General features: G+C 35.9%; 1 long non-coding RNA gene across 1 annotated transcript; it reads left to right on the plus strand.

Annotated features, from left to right (window-relative positions):
- Positions 1-1112: 1112 nt before the first annotated feature.
- Positions 1113-17873, plus strand: LOC117978298 (uncharacterized). Its single transcript, XR_010110593.1, has 4 exons — positions 1113-1205; positions 3829-4036; positions 9937-10083; positions 17621-17873. It is a non-coding gene; the product is annotated as an uncharacterized LOC117978298 (long non-coding RNA).
- Positions 17874-18281: the final 408 nt, after the last annotated feature.

An 18281-nucleotide genomic window follows, 5' to 3' on the forward strand; every position in this document is an offset into this window, starting at 1 on the left:
ACCTAAAAATTCATGCATTCTATATGTAAACATTATGAACAATTTGGTCTATTTTTGGGAAGAAATGTGAATTTGAATGTCTAATAAAATGTAAATAAAAATAAGATTTCAGAGCATAAAAGCATCAACATAAATCATAAAGACCAATGCCATACATGCCGTAGACAAAATTTTGAGTACCTTATAGACTTTTTTATTTTATTTAGTTTTTTTGAGATGGATTCATGCTCTGTCGCCCAGGCTGGAATGTAGTGGTGGCATCTTGGCTCACTGCAACCTGCGCCTCCCAGGTTCAAGTTATTCTCCTGCCTCAGCCTCCTGAGTAGCTGGGATTACAGGCACCCACCACCACGCCTGGCTAATTTTTGTATTTTTAGTAGAGATGGAGTTTCACCATAGACTTTTATTGAGCTTCTTATATTCAATACATGTTTTGAATGCAGTAAAGGCTTGTTACTACACTCATAGCATGTAGTAACAATTTTACATAGATTTTGCAATCTGAAAAATGATCATTGTACAGGTACATAACATAGATTTCTCTAAAAGGTGTAAATAGGCCTTTGATAGAATGACCAAATTAAGAATATAATTTTCAGAATGTAACTGTATTGTTTGGAACTTGGACCAAATGTTTCCACAGGAAAAAATATTTAGTATAAATTGAAATTGTGCAGAAAATGCATCTGACAACATTTTTAACCTTTATATTGTTTGCCTGTAATCTTTTTCTTTTCTAGTATCATGGCAATATTACAAAATGTAATAATGTTATTGAGATCAACATTTAAATTGCTGATCTTATTAACTGTTATTTAGAATTTTATTTTTGAAACACAGTACTGTTTTTTTAAAAGATTTCATCCAAATTTTTGTTCCATCCTAATACTGTTTATCTACAAAAAGCAGCTTTACTACATAAACATGCTTCATTTTCTTATTTTTTAATGATATTCAGCTTTTTCAATTTGACTACCAAGACTTTAGATTTCCTAGTACTTTATATCATACAGGTAAGGTAATACCTACTACAATGTAATTAAAAGAGCATGTATGTAAATGTGAAGATTAGAATATGGGTAATGAGTGATGTCTTTCTCTTCAAATCAAAGGAAGAAGAAATATTTTGGACATACAACATATCAACTCACAGCCAATGGGTGAAAGCAGATGTGTTAATACCAGAAGATCTGAAGACATTTAAGGTATGAAAGAAAAAAAAAGTATTTTTTTTATCATGGTTTAAGTTTTAGCTTTGCAGCAATAAATTGACCATGCACTGCTAAAGTTAAATTAGCATTTAAGTTAGGGATGTGTGCTTGTATATTTGGGGAGAGTGATTGCTTACTTTTTAAATTGTACCTTTTCCTTCTGAGACCAAATTTCCCATGGCGGGGAAAATAGAGTGTATCCACTCTTGTTCACAGCTTCCTCATTCTCCACAGCCTTCCTTTCTTGCTCCCCAGCACCATGCTTTGCCCCAGGGAAACAAATTGCATTATGAAGTAGGTAAATAGTAAACTGGTATTGAAACTTAGTAGAGTATAGGCAAATGTTTTGAATGCAATAATTCATATCTTTATAACACATGGAAAGCTCTATGTACACCAAGAAACATATGAAACATACATAGGCTCAATAGGAATGCTGTCTCTTAAAAAATTAAATTGATATTTTGTGTTGTATTAGGTTGGTGCAAATGTAATTGCAGCTTTTGCCATTGTGGCTTTTGCCATTGCTTTTAATGGCCAAAACCTCAATTATTTGTGCACCAACATGATATACGGAATGCGTAAGTTTATTTATGCTGGAGTGTGAGTATAAAATGATGATACTGATTATATGTGTGGGTTATGAAGCCAATTTCATTTCTTTATAGTGATATTCCATTTATACATCCTATCACAGCCTATTGAGTTAACATTTTGACACTATTTAATTTTCATAGGCTGATATCTGTTTTTATAACTTCTCAGGTACTAAACAAGTTTCTTTTTTTATACACTGAAGATTAAATTTTGTTTTAACTCAAAGATAAAACAAAGTAAAATGTAAAGAAAATGAATTTGAGAGTTATTCCAGGTTCTCAAGTGGATATGTAATGTAATTAGCTGTTCAATAATTATAGGCCTTTGAGATCTAAGTTTAAAACCGTCAATTTTTGAACCTCAAATTGATATCATTTCTGCATTTCTGATCCCTTGCTGCTATGAAAATATACAGCTATACATTAATAATTTTTACATGTATGATATTCATTATGGGAAAAGTATGTAGCAGCATACAAAGTTTTCTTATTGTTGGATATGATTTAAATTTAATATTATTTTCTAAACCAAATTATTAGACATATTTGCAAACTGAAAATCTGACCTTAAGTAATTATTAATGAACAAACAAATATATATCCCTCGTATTTTGTTTGTTTGAAATGGAGTCTTGCTCTGTCGCCCAGGCTGGAGTGCAGTGATGGGATTTTGTCTCACTGCCGCTTCCACCTCCTGGTCTCAAGCAATTCTCTTGCGTTAGCCTCCCAAGCAGCTGGGACTACAGGCATGTGCCACCATGCCCAGCTAATTTTTTGTATTTTTAGTAGAGATGGGTTTTATCATATTGGCCAGGCTGGTCTCGAATTCCTGGCCTCAAGTGATCCACCTCCTTGGCCTCACAAAGTGCTGGGATTACAGGTGTGAGTCACTGCACCTGACCTATCCCTCGTGTTTTGAAAAGAAAATCTATTCAGAAACTTTAAGCTGGATGAAACTGAAGGAAGTCAATTTTAATTCTTAGTATCTGGCTGGAATTTTAACCACATTTAGTGCTGTTTAATAGAACTTTCTGCCTAATGGAAATGCTTTATATCTGATGTCCAGTATGGTAGCCACTCATCACATGAGGCTATTGAACAATTGAAATTTGGCTACCATGACTGAGGGAACTAAATTTTATTTTATTTTCATTAATTTGAATTGAAATAGTCCTCTGTAGCTCATGGCTAATGTTCTGGACAGCAAATAATTAGTTATCTGTGATACAGTCAGCTATTTATACTTCTGCACTTTTGGTGTTAAGTAATAATTGCTCTTGGTAGAAACTCAAGGAATGCTAATACTTTGACATTATCTTACACTTGACCAGCAATGTGCGGTTGTTTCATTTGCTAATATTGCTTATCTCCAGAAAAGCTAGCAATTCAATTGGTGACAACAAAACTTATTTACTTTAATTGACACTTCTTTTCTCATTAAAGAAGTTACTCTTTTATGTAAGTTGAATAGAGTTTTATGTTTATTCCCTTACATTTTTTTATTCCTATATTGTGTCTGTTTCCGTTTGCCTGATATTTTTCTTCATGTATTCAAATACTAATTTCACTAGTTAAAAAATAAGTCAGATGCAGTTACAGCTCTTGTTCTATAAGTAATGACAATACTTCTTATTTTCCTTGAAAATGAAAGAAAGAGAGCTGTAAAGATGATGACCAAGTAACAAGTTTGCAGTCAGGGACATTTTTGATAGTTAAGTGGGATGCTTGTGTTTTGCCTGATCCTGGGAGGTTTCTCTGAGCCTTTAGTGGAGCAAATGTTTCCATCAGTTTTTTTTTTTTTAATACTTTAATTTTTGAGGCACATGTGCACAACGTGCAGGTTTGTTACATCAGTCGTATGAGCATGGGTTGAGCTTATCAAACAGGAACTTTGTTATATATTGCCTTGGTTGCTTTAAACACTTTTTCTCAATAACTACTTTGTCTTTATCAACCTTCTTTAGTTGTTTGTCTTATTAAGGAGATTGCAAACTCATAAATTAATCTTTTTCTTCCTAAAGATTATTTTTGAAGGGACTCTTTAGAGCCAGAGAAGTTTTATTGCCCTTGATCACCTCTGGGTCTATGCCTGTGGACAGACCCAATCCAGAAAGCTTTGCTCTGCAGACGAATTCCCTTGCACTAGTGGCCAGTGCATCGCCAAATAATCTGTCTGTGACTCTCGGCAGGACTGCTCCGATGAGAGTGATGAAGACCCAGCAACTTGCTGTAAGTGAGTGAATGGCTTACTAGTTTACATGCTCTAATTCAAGACTGTTAGTTGGATTTAAAACAGTCTTTGTTTCTATCAAGGCAAAGGTAAGTCATATGTATGAAATGTGATAAATATGCATTATTGCTCTGAAACTATTAGTACTATGCCTTCAGGTATCTCTATTTTAACTTAATGTTTTGGTGCTTGTTGCAAAGTCTGCAACATCTCTCAATTTATTCTACAAATGAATAGTTGCGATTATTGTTGGCTGGGTGTGTGAATGTGTGTGCTTTGATTAAAGAGAAGATGGGTGGTAGAAGGAAACTTTTTGTACCTTTGCCTTGGAGGCATATATTATGGGTTACTAACTTTTATTGTGTATGCTTTTTTCCTCTCTAGTCAATGATCTTGGAAGCTGTAGCTGGGAGGGATGAGTAGGAGGAGGGTGGCCCTTCCTCCAGGGCAGCTACCATGATTGTAGAAATCACTTCAGCCATCATGGCTGCCCTGGAGGAAGGGCCACTCTCCTCTTACTTGCCTAGAAAACACTTCAGCCAACCGGGTGCAATGGCTCACACCTGTAATCGCAGCACTCTGGGAGGCCGAGGCAGGCAGATCACGAGGTCAGGAGTTCAAGACCAGCCTGGCCAACATAGTGAAACCCCCGTCTCTACTAAAAATACAAAAAATTAGCCAGGCGTGGTGGTGGGCACCTGTAATCACAGCTACTTGGGAGGCTGAGGTAGGAGAACTGCCTGAACATGGGAGGTGGAGGTTGCCGTGAGCTGAGATCATGCCATTGCACTCCAGCCCAGGCAACAGTGTGAGACACCGTCTGAAAAAAAAAAAAAAAAAAAAAAAAAAAAAAGAAATCACTTCAGCCATGACTGGCGTTTGGGAGGGCCAAAGTGCCTCAACACCTTTCTTTCAGGCCTTTTCTGAAGAGTCTTTGATAGAAGTGATGACAAGAGATCCCATTGCTATTCAAGCATAGTCATAGTTCAACAAAAATATAATTTAATTTACAATCCACAGGATGATTCTCATATGAGGTAACTTAGCAACTGAGATCCCTGTGTCTCTTTAGAAAACATGAATTCCAAGGATATGAATCCAATTTCTGTATCACAAACAGGTGGTTTTTAAAAGATATTAAAAATTTGACGTTTATTTTACTGCAGTGTCTTATTTTAGTGAGATGTTTTCTTGAGCAGAGGTGAAAATATTGTAATAAGATAAATGCCACCTTTTAAGTGAAAAGCTCTGTATAATTGGTTTCTCTTGGGAAGCTTGGATTTTATTAAGAGCAATGCGGAGGGACACAGGATAGAGGAGATGAGAAAGTAAGGCTAAAATCCCCTTCTGCCATGTTCATCAACAGCAATCCAGTTAATACTTCAGTCTCCTAGCTTTAAACCAAGTAATCGGCTAACCAGTGTGAGCTCAACGGAGCTTTTGGGCTGCTCTCTTCTTTTGTTCAAAACAAGCGATGTAAGAGCAATTTATTTACTCCAATGTATGTGAAGTTTCTTTCTATGTTTTATTTAAATTTTTTACAGACAATTTGCCTCATTTCTGTTGGGGAAATATTTCTTTCTAACAGTTTCTATAATTCTTAATGTCAATAACTGAAGGAAAATATATTTCCTTTCTTTCCACGTATATAATTTTTTTTTTTTTGAGACAGAGTCTTGCTCTGTCACCCAGGCTGGAGTGCAATGGCATGATCTCGGCTCACTACAACCTCCACTTCCCGGGTTCAAGTGATTCTCCTGTCTCGGCCTCCAGAGTAGCTGGGATTACAAGCATGTGCCACCACACCCAGATAATTTTTGTATTTTTAGTAGTGACAGGTTTCATCATGTTGGCCAGGCTGGTCTTGAACTCCTGATCTCAGGTGATCCACCGGCCTCAGCCTCCCAAAGTGCTGGGATAACAGACATGAGCCACTGCACCTGGGCACTTGTATATTTGGAAGCTTAGCTTTTTCCCCTCCATTATTTTCCCCGTAGTAAATCATACTTTATGTTCACCTTTAAAAAATTGTTTAGCATTTGATTTTTGACATATTTTCTCATTTATTGAAGTTTCATTGATTATGTATATGACATTTTTCCAGTTCAGTAACTCTTGATGCCATATTCTGCTATTTTCTTTGGGTGAATGCAGGAATGGGTAATTGTGTTTCTCAACAAAAACAGTGTTATTAGTCTTTTAAGTTTTTAAATAGTGTAACCTCATTTGTCCAAAGAAAACCTGTCATGTTTGCATGATTGAGATTGACTTGATATAGGGAATATGTCATAAAAATGTAGCCATATTGCATACAGTATATATGTGTATTCATGTATTTTGATACCAAAATGAGTGTTTCATGTAAATATATATACAATTATTTATGCTGTGAAATTATATAGATTTGGATTATTAGAATTGATATAAATTTACACTATTTGCTGCACTAAAGTATTTAATATATTTTTGCATATAGACACGTGCATATGTATATTCTTACAAAATAAAAGAGGCTTTCCTTTGAAATTTAAAACCATATTGAAACATTTTACACATACGAAAACATTTGTGTTTTACAAATTTGAATTTGTAATATCAAGTTTTTTTCATAAACGATTCTTCCATGTTCATGAAGCACAAGAAAAAATATCTTTATGTTTTTTTTATTGCACTTTAGAATGAATCTCTAGGAGGGTATAGCTTGTGCAGGCAGTTTGAATAGCACCAGGAATACTTACCAAATTCTGGAGAATGAGTAAATATGAACTCGTGAGGATTGTCATTTGGTATTCCACAGCCAGTGTGCTTTTCCCCAAAGGCAGACTCACTCAGGTCTTCTCTCATTATCAAGTTGCTCTTACTTTTAGGTATTATTTTAATATATGGCATAACATAGCCTCCAGACCGGTGGCCTTTCAAAATCAGTTAATAAAAATGGCCTGTGGGTTTTGCTGCAACAGCAGACTCCATGGACCAGAGCATCAGCATTACCTGGGAACTTAGTGGAAATGCAGAACCTCAGGCCCTGGCCCAGCCTTACGGAACCAAAAGCTACATGGAACAAGGTCCCAGGTGATTTGTCTGCATATGAAACTTTGAGAACCACTGTACCAAAGAGGCTTCAGGAAGGAAGACAGCTAGGGGAAGAAACAGATGGCATCTAAAAAAATTGAGAAAAACTAAAGGCAAACAAGTCAGAGTTCTCTCAGGGTAGAAGCAAAAACTCTCTTTACTTTGCTAGTCCTTAAGAGCATCAATATTAATAAAATATTTATAATGTGTATTTGTAATGTATATTAACAAACACAATATTTATAATATAATCCTGTTAGAATCTAATATATTCTCATTAAATGAAATATTCCCCATTCATTTCCCATACATAACTTTCTTTCTTATTTCACAGAGAGCTGATTAACTTCTGGAGGATTCATAAAATATTTTACTTTTCATGATCCAGAATTTTTCCCAGCTGCACAATGAAATTCTTTCTTGTCTGCTCATATGCTGTAGTGGTTAAATATGCAAGAGAAAGCTTTGTCATGATCTTAAAATATTACTTTAACTGATGAACTCTGAGTAAAATTTCTCTAAAACCAAACAATAGATTTTTGATGTTTATTAACATAATCCTGTATTAAATGAGGGCAGTTAAGATTAAAATATATCTGCACCCTCATGTTCATTGCAGCATTATTCAAAATATCCAGCCAAAACAACTGAAGTCTCTGAGAATGGATCAAACAAGTGGGGTGTGTGTGTGTGTGTGTGTGTGTGTATAAAATGTATATGTGTTCACAGTGAAATATTATTCAGCAATAATGAAGAAAAAACTTGCTATTTGTGACAATGATGAGCCTGGAGGGGATTATGCAAAGTGAAATAACCCAGACAGAGAAAGACAAATACAGCACGATCTCACTTATACATGGAACCTAAAAAAGTTGAATTTGTAGAAACAGAGAGTAGAATGGCAGTTGTCCAGGGCTGAGGCCTGGCCGAAATGGGGAGGTGTTGGTCAAAAGATACAAATTTTCACTTACAAGATAAATAAGTTCTGGGAGTCTAGTGTACAGCCTGGTGACTATAGTTAATAACACTGTATTGTATACTTGAAATTTGCTGAGAGTAGATCTGAAATGTTCTGATCACACACACAAAAGGTAACTATATGATGAAATGATGCTAATTAGCTTTACTGTGGTAATCCTTTCTCTATGTATATGTATATCAAAACATTACATTGCGTACCTTAGTTACAATTTTGTTTGTCACTTATACATCAATAAAGCTTAAAAAATTAATACATGTATATGCAATATGTTTTAAAAATCTCTATCAAAATAATTAAAATACAACATGCCAAACATGTCCAAAGATACACATTGGATCCCTGAACAGTTTATACATGAAATAGATCTAATTTTCAGACACACGCTACAACATGGATGAACCTTGAAATAAGCCAGAGACAAAAGGACACGTATTGTTTGGTCCCAGTTATATGAAGTACCTAAAGTAGGCAAACTCATAGAGACAGATAGTAAAATGGTGGTTGCCAGGGTTTGAGGGGAGGGGATATGGAAAGTATTGCTTAATGGGGGTGGAGATTCAGTTTGGGAATGAAAAAGTTCTGGAGATGGATGGTGGTAATGGTTGTACAACAATGGGAATGTACCTAATACCATAGAAGCTTACATTAAAAATTGTTAAAATGTTACATTTATGTCATGTATATTTTACCACAATAAAATACACATTTGTATTTATATATAAAATTTCAATAACTCATATAGGAAAAAAATATATATAGAATCTACTTCACTGTGTTCCAAAAAAGTTGGCATGATAGATATATCTTCAAATCAAAATAGTTCAGGAAATTCCATGAAAAAGGGGTTTTTTAAATTATAGGACTTTAAAAACAATTTTAAATGCTAATATGAATTGTGTACCTTCACAGGGGACGTTGGTATAATAGTCAAATGAAAGAAATTTAAACCAAGGATCTTGTATGATGCATTAATTTTTACTGTGATATTGTCTCCAAATGTATTTCATGTAAAAAAAAATATTGGGCCGGGTGCGGTGGCTCACGCCTGTAATCCCAGCATTTTGGGAGGCTGAGGCGGGTGGATCACGAGGTCAGGAGATCGAGACCATCCTTGCTAACACAGTGAAACCCCATCTCTACTAAAAATATAAAAAATTAGCCGGGCGTTGTGGTGGGCGCCTGTAGTCCCAGCTACTCGGGAGGCTGAGGCAGGAGAATGGCGTGAACCCGGGAGGTGGAGCTTGCAGTGAGCCAAGATTGCACCACTGCACTCCAGCCTGGGCCTCAGAGCGAGACTCTGCCTTAAAAAAAAAAAAAAGACAAAAGATAACACCAGCTCAGTTCCGAATATCTAATTTACCTGCAATTCCAAAATGGCTAGGTTTTTTTTTTTTGAGAAAGTGTTAGGATAGAATAATAAAATGCATACTGAGATGCTGACCTCAAGTTATTTGTGTGTCCAGAATTAATTTAAACTTCCCCCTTCCCAGTGGATTTTTTTCATTTAAACTACCATCTCAGCAGGTTTATACTGGGCAAGCAAATTAGTTACTCCCTGAAAAGCTTTGGAGTTCCACCTTGCATCATTAAATAAAATGGAGATGGCCAACCAGAATGAAATGTACCAGACTTACAGATGGAAGCATGTGGAAGGGTCATGCCTCACACAGCACCTGAGATATTGTGTGTGACTAGATAAAGGAAAGCTATTCCGATCATTAGAGAATATTCACTACCAAGCGGAATAATTTTGCAGGCCTCCTAAGATGTTTAGCTAGCGTAGAGCAGTGTTTGCCTGCATGCTCTTCATTTCTCCTCACCTGTTTTCTCTTCTACGTGTAACAGCAAAGCATCTCGCCTGTGACTTTGAGTCGGGTTTCTGCGGTTGGGAGCCATTTCTCACAGAAGATTCACACTGGAAGCTGATGAAAGGATTGAATAATGGAGAGCACCACTTTCCTGCAGCTGATCACACAGCAAACATAAATCATGGTAGGACATTTTTCTCTTTAAAAAAAATAGTTTTCTTTCTTGCATGTTGTGGAATGATGATACTGTGTATTTTCATTTCTATTCTGTAGACTGTACACATGGAACTCTGGTTTGTCTTGCTTTAAAACCTCCTGACCAAGTTAATAATTGGCGGGTAATTGAGTTCCCTGAAAGGAGCATTGTTTTAATCACCAACATGTTTGTTGTTGCAATTTTTATAAGTTGGGTTAAAGGCATAAAGAGGTGGAAAAGTTTTCTGATCATTTTCTCAAGTTGCCCAGAATCAAGTACAGTAGGCTTGCCTTCTTTTTAGAGCAATCCAATTTTTTCAAAACAGGAAGAAAAATAATCTAATCTTGTTTCTGGGAACTGAGAACAGAGATTTAGCACTATCTGTGAAATAAATTTGCAAATACTTGAATGCAATTTAATCAGTCTTCGGGCTTCTTTATAATAAACAGTCTTATTCTTCCACATATATTTTTTTAACCATCATTCCAGTGTTTACATATCATCTTAAAATAGAGGAACCATAACTACCTGTGGTATTTCAATAAGTGTCTGTGAAACTCCAATAAAACAGAAAGGGTTTGTTCTCTTTTCTCTTTTGTTTTGTTCACATTTATCATCGGATGTCATTCCCCATACACGTTAGCATCGTGTTAACTTTACTTTTTAAATGTATATGTTTTAAGTAAAGAGTGTCTCGCCATGTTGCCCAGGTTGATCTCAAACTCCTGGCCTCAAGCAATCCTCTCACCTCAGCCTCCCAAAAGTGCTGGGATTACAAGAGGGAGCCACCACACCTGGCAAACCTTACAATAGCACAACTGTACTTGTACTATAGATCATCTTTCAACCTCATTGAACATTATCCTATTTGTTTCTTCTTTCAGACTTCCAAAGAATTATACCAAAAATAAGTATTGATCATATTTTTAATTACAGCCATTGGAAATTGGGGTTGGTGGTAGTGGGTGAGGGTGCTAGGGGATGGGGTGGGAAAATTCAACCATCCATCTGTTGGCTACAGCCATAAACCTAGTTAATTGTTTAACAGTGTGGTAAGTTCTTAATTTTTGCTTTTGTGCCATGACTCATTTCTTTAACATTTTGTAGCAGACAAAGTTAAGTTTAAAGTTTAAAATAGAAAGGGGACTATAAATCACTGGAACTATGTATTAACAACACATTTTCTCTAAACTCATATAATATTTTACTTCTTTTTCTCTGTTCAAGCCAATTATTAAATACATAGCATAGACGATACCTGGATGCACAAAGATGGATGCCACGATCCCTGCCTTTGAGGTGGTCTCAGTCTGGTAGCTTAATTAGATAAGCAAGGAATTGCAATCGGTTATGAAGGATGCTTTAAGAGGGATGGAAGGTGATTCAGATGGATTCGAGATGCCTTGTTGAAGGAGATGACTCCTGAACTGAGCACTGAAGGGAAATGAAAAGTAGTCAGGAAGCCAGAAGTAAGGAATTACTGAGAGAAGACGGAACCAAAGAGAGGTGGGAGGGATCATGTCCTAATTGGAGGGAAGAATCCCCAAAGAAGGCAGAAAGATGGGAGTAGTTAGGGATGAAAGACGTGTGTGATTGGACAGGGAGAAGAGAACTGATGAAACAGGAGAGGAAGGAAGGGGACTCTAGAGAGTGCTGAGGAATTGGAAATGTGTCTGCAGGATGATGGTGACCCAGGTAGTCATGTTAAAGCATGTGACCAATCAAATTTGCTCTAAAGGGCTGTTCTGTCTGAGATGAGGAGAATGGAGAGGGTGAAAGGCTGGAGTCAAAAAAACATGGATGTGCTGAAGAAATATCAGTGAGAGATGATGAAGGCCTAAGCCAAGGCAGTGATTCTCAAAGGGAAGCTGTGCGGGCAGTGTGTCATGGTGGTCTGATGTGAGCATACCATAACCAGTTAGGGAAGAGCACGGGCTGCCCAGGGTTCCGACACGATGTTGACACTGCACCCATGTCTAAATATTAGGGTGCTTCAGTTTTATTAGATAGAAAATAGAGAAAAGAAAAGTAGCTTCCCTGTGGAGTTGTCATGAGGATTAAATGAAATAACACCTGTGAAGGTTTTTCCATGTAGTAAGAGCTCCATAAACATTAATAGATATTTGTTGTCCATTCTAATAAGAAGACTAGGAAAAACACCAGATAAGACAATTAGAAAATATGTTTGTTATTCACCTTTAGTCTTTTGCCATCTTATAATTACTACATAACTATGATTTGCATTAAAAATATTCTAATAGAGCCCCTGTGTTAGATGTTGAAAGACCCATTCTTTTCCGGTGAGTTGAAGAATAGTGAAAGATAACAATATGACTGATAAAACTAGGGGCAGCTGGTCTCACCCAGAGTGTGAGGGACAAAAACGCAGTCTTTCTCATTTTAGAAAGGGCCAATTAAAAAATATATATATATATCTGGATCACGGAGTCAACATCTCTTTACCCATGATTGCCATGATCAAACCTTAAAGAGAATCAGTAGTGGTTTTAAATTGCAAGTGAGGAGGAGAATTAAAAAAAATGAAAAAGGACCAGGAAGGGAAAGGAAAGTGAAATGGAAATTTCTGGTAGAGTCAGAGGCAGCCTAATAGTTCCGATATCTAAGAAAGTGGAGTTCTGGTTCATTTTGTTCTTAGAGCCTTAAACATATAGATTGCAGCTTTTAAATCTGTCTATCTGTCTGTCTGTCTGTCTATCTATCTATCTATCTATCTATCTATCTATCTATCTATCTATAACTAGCTGAGACAGAGTCTCACTTAGTTGCTCAGGCTGGAGTGCAGTGGTGTGATCCATGCTCACTGCAAACTCCACCTCCCAGGTTCAAGTAATTCTCCTGCCTTTTCCTCCCAAGTAGCTGGGACTACAGGTGCACACCACCACGCCCAGCTGGTTTTTTGTGTTTGTATTTTTAGTAGAGCCAGAGGTTTCACCGTGTTGACCAGGCTGGATATGTTGATATTATGTAGTTTTTGTGTGTATGTGTGTATTTAAGCCTCGAATTTCCTTCCTGCCTTTTTTGCTTCGTTTCTACCTTCCTATTCCTACTCTGTTAAATGTCCATCGAAATAGGCAACTCATGTTAATTATGTTCCACTTTTATCTATGTTCATATAGTCACACACAGATATATATATAGTAGATACATACATATTCAAAATTATATGTGTTTCTGTGATTGTTTGTTTTTTAAGAAATATATTATCTTGTAACTATTGTCCCTATCTTCTTACTATAGATAGCTTATGGCAGTTGCTCCAAGTCATCAAATACTATCTATTTTTTTTCATTTTTTATGATAAAGTATTGGTTAAATGTAAAATTCAACCATTTTAGTGTACAGTTCACTGAGTTCTGACATACATACACAATTGTGTAACCATCACAAAAATGAAGATATGAAACAATTCTATTCCTGCCCAACACATTGTTCTGTGCCATTATGTACTCAATAATTCTCCCACCTCCCACCACTGACACCAATGATCTGATTTCTAGCCCTAGTGTATGCCTGTTCCAGAATGTCTTGAAAATGGAATCATATCATATGTAGCATTTTGATTCTGCCTTCTTTCAATTAGCATAAAGGACTTGAGACTCATCCATGTCGCTGGCTTCAGCCACAATTCCTTCCTTTTTCACTGCTGAATAGTTGGGTCCATTGAGTGGATGAGCTACACTTCATTTATCCACTAACCAGCTGAAGGACACTTAGATTGTTTCCAAATATTGTCAAATATGAGTAAAAACACTATTAAATTTGCATACGTGTTTTTGTCTGGACATAAGTGTTTATTTGGTTTGAGTTCTCTATCCAATGCCTATGTCTGTTTTTGTTTTTGTTTTTGTTTTTTTTGCAGTCTGGTTGGTGAGAGAACTCTACCATTCCTGACTTTCTGTGACCTTCGGGAAATGTTCCAGCTATTCATTTCAGGTGTTTTTACCCCCAGACTCAGGTAGTTTTCTCCAATCCATGCACACGATCTGTCCTTACATGGCAATTTAGGGGGGGTTGTCTGCAGATCTCGGGAGCTTGCTGTCTTTTCAAAGCTCCAGTACCTGAAAGGGGCAGCTGGCACTCTGTCTTATGAATTCTACCCATGTGGGTCTCCCCAAAGCACCGACTCTATCTGTTTCAACTTGAGGAGACTACCACACTCCTGTGTTTCCCCTCTGCACAGGCACCTGGAAACTCTGTCTAGGCAGTAAGCTGTGGGAATTACAGGACTTAACTCATTTGTTTCCCCTCTCTCAGAGATCACTATCCTGTGATCTATCACTATCTTACATTCCCATTGTCCTATATTTGACAGTCCATGCTAAATATGCTTTTTTTCTAATATTTTTCTTTTGCTCGTTTAAGACAGAAGATAAAATCCAGTCTGTGATACTGGATTCATGTTTGTTTATTTAGCTAAATTTATTTGAGTTGGATATACCATAATGTATCTAGCTATTCCCCTATCCAGTGACATCAATATCATGACGATGTTTCAAATTTATTCTTGTACACATTTCCTCCTGTAGGATACTTTCGATTTTATGCAATAGATAATAACTAGGAGTGAGACTTCTATATTTTTTAAGCAAGATATATATTTATATTTTCAATAAACATTTATAGATTCATTTACCCTAAAACTTTAGTACTTCAATTTTTAGTGACAAAATGGGACTACTTTTTCCTATTTTCCTACCAGCAAGAGGCATTATAATTCTCTATAAAAATTTCCAATTAATGGGTGTACAATGATTTCTCATATGTAATATTTATTTGCATTTCACTGAAAATTTTTTTTTCAAATGTTTCCAATGTCTCAATTTATTTGGGTTCTTTAATTTTACTAAGTAATATTTTACAGCTTTCGGGGTAGAGATTTTGAAAATCTTTTGCTAGTATTTTCCTAGGTTTTTGTGTTACTTTTAAAGAACTTCTGATTTTGATTATTGCTGACATATAGAAATGCATTTTTATAGAAAATATTGACCTTGTATCCAGTGGCCTTGCTAATTTTATTTATCATAGCTAGGAACTTATACATATATATTTTATTTTCTAGGATCACAATTATTTCGTCTGCAAATGGCAATTTTATTTCCTTTTTTCTAAATATTAACAGTTCTATCTTCCTTTTGTTGTTTTATGTACTGGACAGAATTTCTAGAATGTGTTGAATAGAACTGGTGGTAGCTGCTAGACTTGTCTTATTTCTCTCTCAGAGGAAAAGCTGTCAATAGTTGAACCTTAAGTGCCATGCTTACTGAAAAATTGTATTCTTTATCAGATAAAAATGTTCCCTTCTATTCAAGAGTGTGCTTTTTAAAAAAATTAAGAAATTGAATGTATGTTGAAAGTTTTCAGTATTTTTCAGCATCTATTATGGTATGATTGTCAGATTATCTTTTTTGTCTATAAGGTAAATTGATTTTTTAAATATTAAACCCCTCTTGCACTCCTGAACCAAACCTAACTGGAGTAATTTTATTTATTATTCATTTCTTTATTCTATATGGTAATGCTTGTTTATAACTTTTGCATTTGTGAAAGTTATAGAGACTGGCCTCAAACGTTCTTAAGACATGTAAGGTGTTACTTCTAGGCCAGTGCATTAACAAGGTACCTGTTTTGCAGAAGGTGAGGTCGAGCCAGATGTGAACACTTTAACCCAGGGAGACTATTCACTCTGTCCTTTAATTTTTATACTGTGCTGGTCACATAGCCACTCTGGGGTATGTGGGTGTGTAAGAGTTTTACAATAAACAATTCTGATTACCAGAAGTAAACTCCTTGCCATGACCAGGAATAAAACTGGTAAATTCCACATTTCTCTAACTTGGCTCATTGTTTAGAGCAGGCTGATAGGAAGATAAATCAAGGGACGTGTTCCTAGAAGTCCCTGGGCCTGTGGTCAGAGTTTAGACTCTCTATACCCCTTACCTGCACATATTAATTTTAACGCAATATTGTCAATTTTATAAATATTTGGTTAAAATTATCATAGGATAACATTTAGCTTCCAAATCAATGGCAGCAGTGAGCAGTTCCAGGCAGCAGTGAGCCACAATCATGCTACTGCACTCTAGCCTAGGTGACAGAGCCAGACCCTGTCTCAGGAAAAAAAAAAAAAGAAAAGAAAATTAAATTTAACTCAGATTTGGGACCATACATTTCTCTCTAGATTTTCTTTTCATTACTTTTTCAGTTACTTTTGTTGTTTAAACGATTTATTCAGGCCTTTTGCTTCATTTAGATTTTGGCGTCTTAATGTGTACATGTTCTCACCTTCATTAACCAGCTTGTTTGAAATTGTGTATATTCTTTTGAATGACTGGAGGAGTAAGGTCTTTGAATATCGGTTCATTTGTTTTTAGAATTTTGATCATCTTTTTAAAAATATTCATTTGAATTTTACCTAAACCTGAGCATTTTTAGGTGGAAGAATTTTTCAAAATCAACTTTTCCCATTCTTTTCCTTTTTAGGTGAAGCATAGAGAATTTAATGAACTTGCTCGCATGCACTGTTTCCATTACCTGTAATTTGGAATTTGGGGACAGTAAACTTTATCTTTCCAAGTAGGTTTTGAGATTTAAAAACAATATAAACTGGGTTCTATTTTTCCCACTCAAAGATGACACTGCTGACTCACATCCTTGGTTGTTTGGTTAAACATGTGATGGAGTCTATAAAATAATACATTCTAATTCTAAATCCTTTCCTTTGTGTGCAGTCGGCATTGACTTGTATCTAGGAAAATCACTCTCTGAATACGGTATTTTCCAATGAAAATAGTTGGTTTTCCAAATTGCCTATCACTGTGATTATCAAAGGGCAGTATCAGACCTTGACATTGTTGGGTATAGCCTTCCTTGTAAGTCTTCAATATTCAATGAAACTACCCCAGACAGCAGCTCTGAACCTGTGATCTTTTAAGCTGCTGAGAGATGTTATCCCCTGCACATTTGCCATGAGCACATCCGTCGTAGTTAAAATCTAAAAGTGGTGATTTTGTTAATGTTCAGATTAGATCTTTAATTAAGCTTTGATCCCCTCTAGCACAGACAACAATGTCAAACACGTAAGACCAGGGAGAAACTAAAATTCATTCCATAAGCTCATATCCTTCGGTACTTTGTGAAGAAACTAAAAAATAAAGCTCTTGTGGGTATTTCATAAGGGCGTGTTGAATATCTAATTGTCAGCTTAGAAGCTTCATTTAATTTGATGTCAAACTCTATGACATAAATGAAGCCAACAGAAATGTTTGTTTAGGTGATTTGGATCAAGAGCTTGTTTTAATTGATTAAATGTTATTTTAGGTATTTAATGTTATACCGGTATAAATGCTATTTGTTATCTACAAACCATAATAGTAAATATGTAAAAAATGTACTTTTCTTTATCTAATTGATAGTTTAGCATGTGCAAGGATAAGATTGTGGAGCAAAGAACAGCTAAGTGTGTAAGAGAACTTGCATCCGTATGACTTTCCCTTTGTTTTTGCAGGATCGTTTATTTATTTGGAGGCACAGCGCTCCCTCGGGGTGGCCAAGCTTGGAAGTCCTGTTCTTACAAAATTGCTCACTGCCTCTACCCCATGTCAGGTAATCAACTGTTCTGAATTTCCACTGGCCATTCTGTGGTTGTAAATCGCTGAGCTTGGGTTACTCTGCTAGTAAATGCCCGCCATGTTTTACTAGCACTTTAATAATGAATTAAGAGATTTACATGCGCTATTTCAACACAAAATGCTATGTCCTTCTAGAAGACCATTTGTAACACATAACTGGCACCATTCTTTTGAGGGCTATTAAAGCTTTCTGTTATTTTATATTCCTTTCACACAGTCATTTCAATAATCTAAAGCTGCTAAATAATCTAAGCTAAAATTTTGTTGCCAAAATTTTTGGCCAACAGTGTACATTGAGAAAAATAAAGTCAGTTAAATAAGTGTTTGTTGAAAGAAAGACAAATGGAAATGATTATATTTACTGAAATTTGAGTTTTTTAAATGAGTCCTCTGGTGCCAGGCAAACACAAACTAAGGAGTGAAATACCCATTTTATTTCAGCAGCATATTAGAGAGGATGGACTAGTTAGATTTGGTTCAAGTCTCTTTTGCCACTTTCTAACTGTGGCTCAGACAAATTGTATATTCCTTTTGAGA

Source organism: Pan paniscus, chromosome 19 (assembly GCF_029289425.2).
Source record: "Pan paniscus chromosome 19, NHGRI_mPanPan1-v2.0_pri, whole genome shotgun sequence".
Classification (NCBI taxonomy): Eukaryota; Metazoa; Chordata; class Mammalia; order Primates; family Hominidae; genus Pan; species Pan paniscus.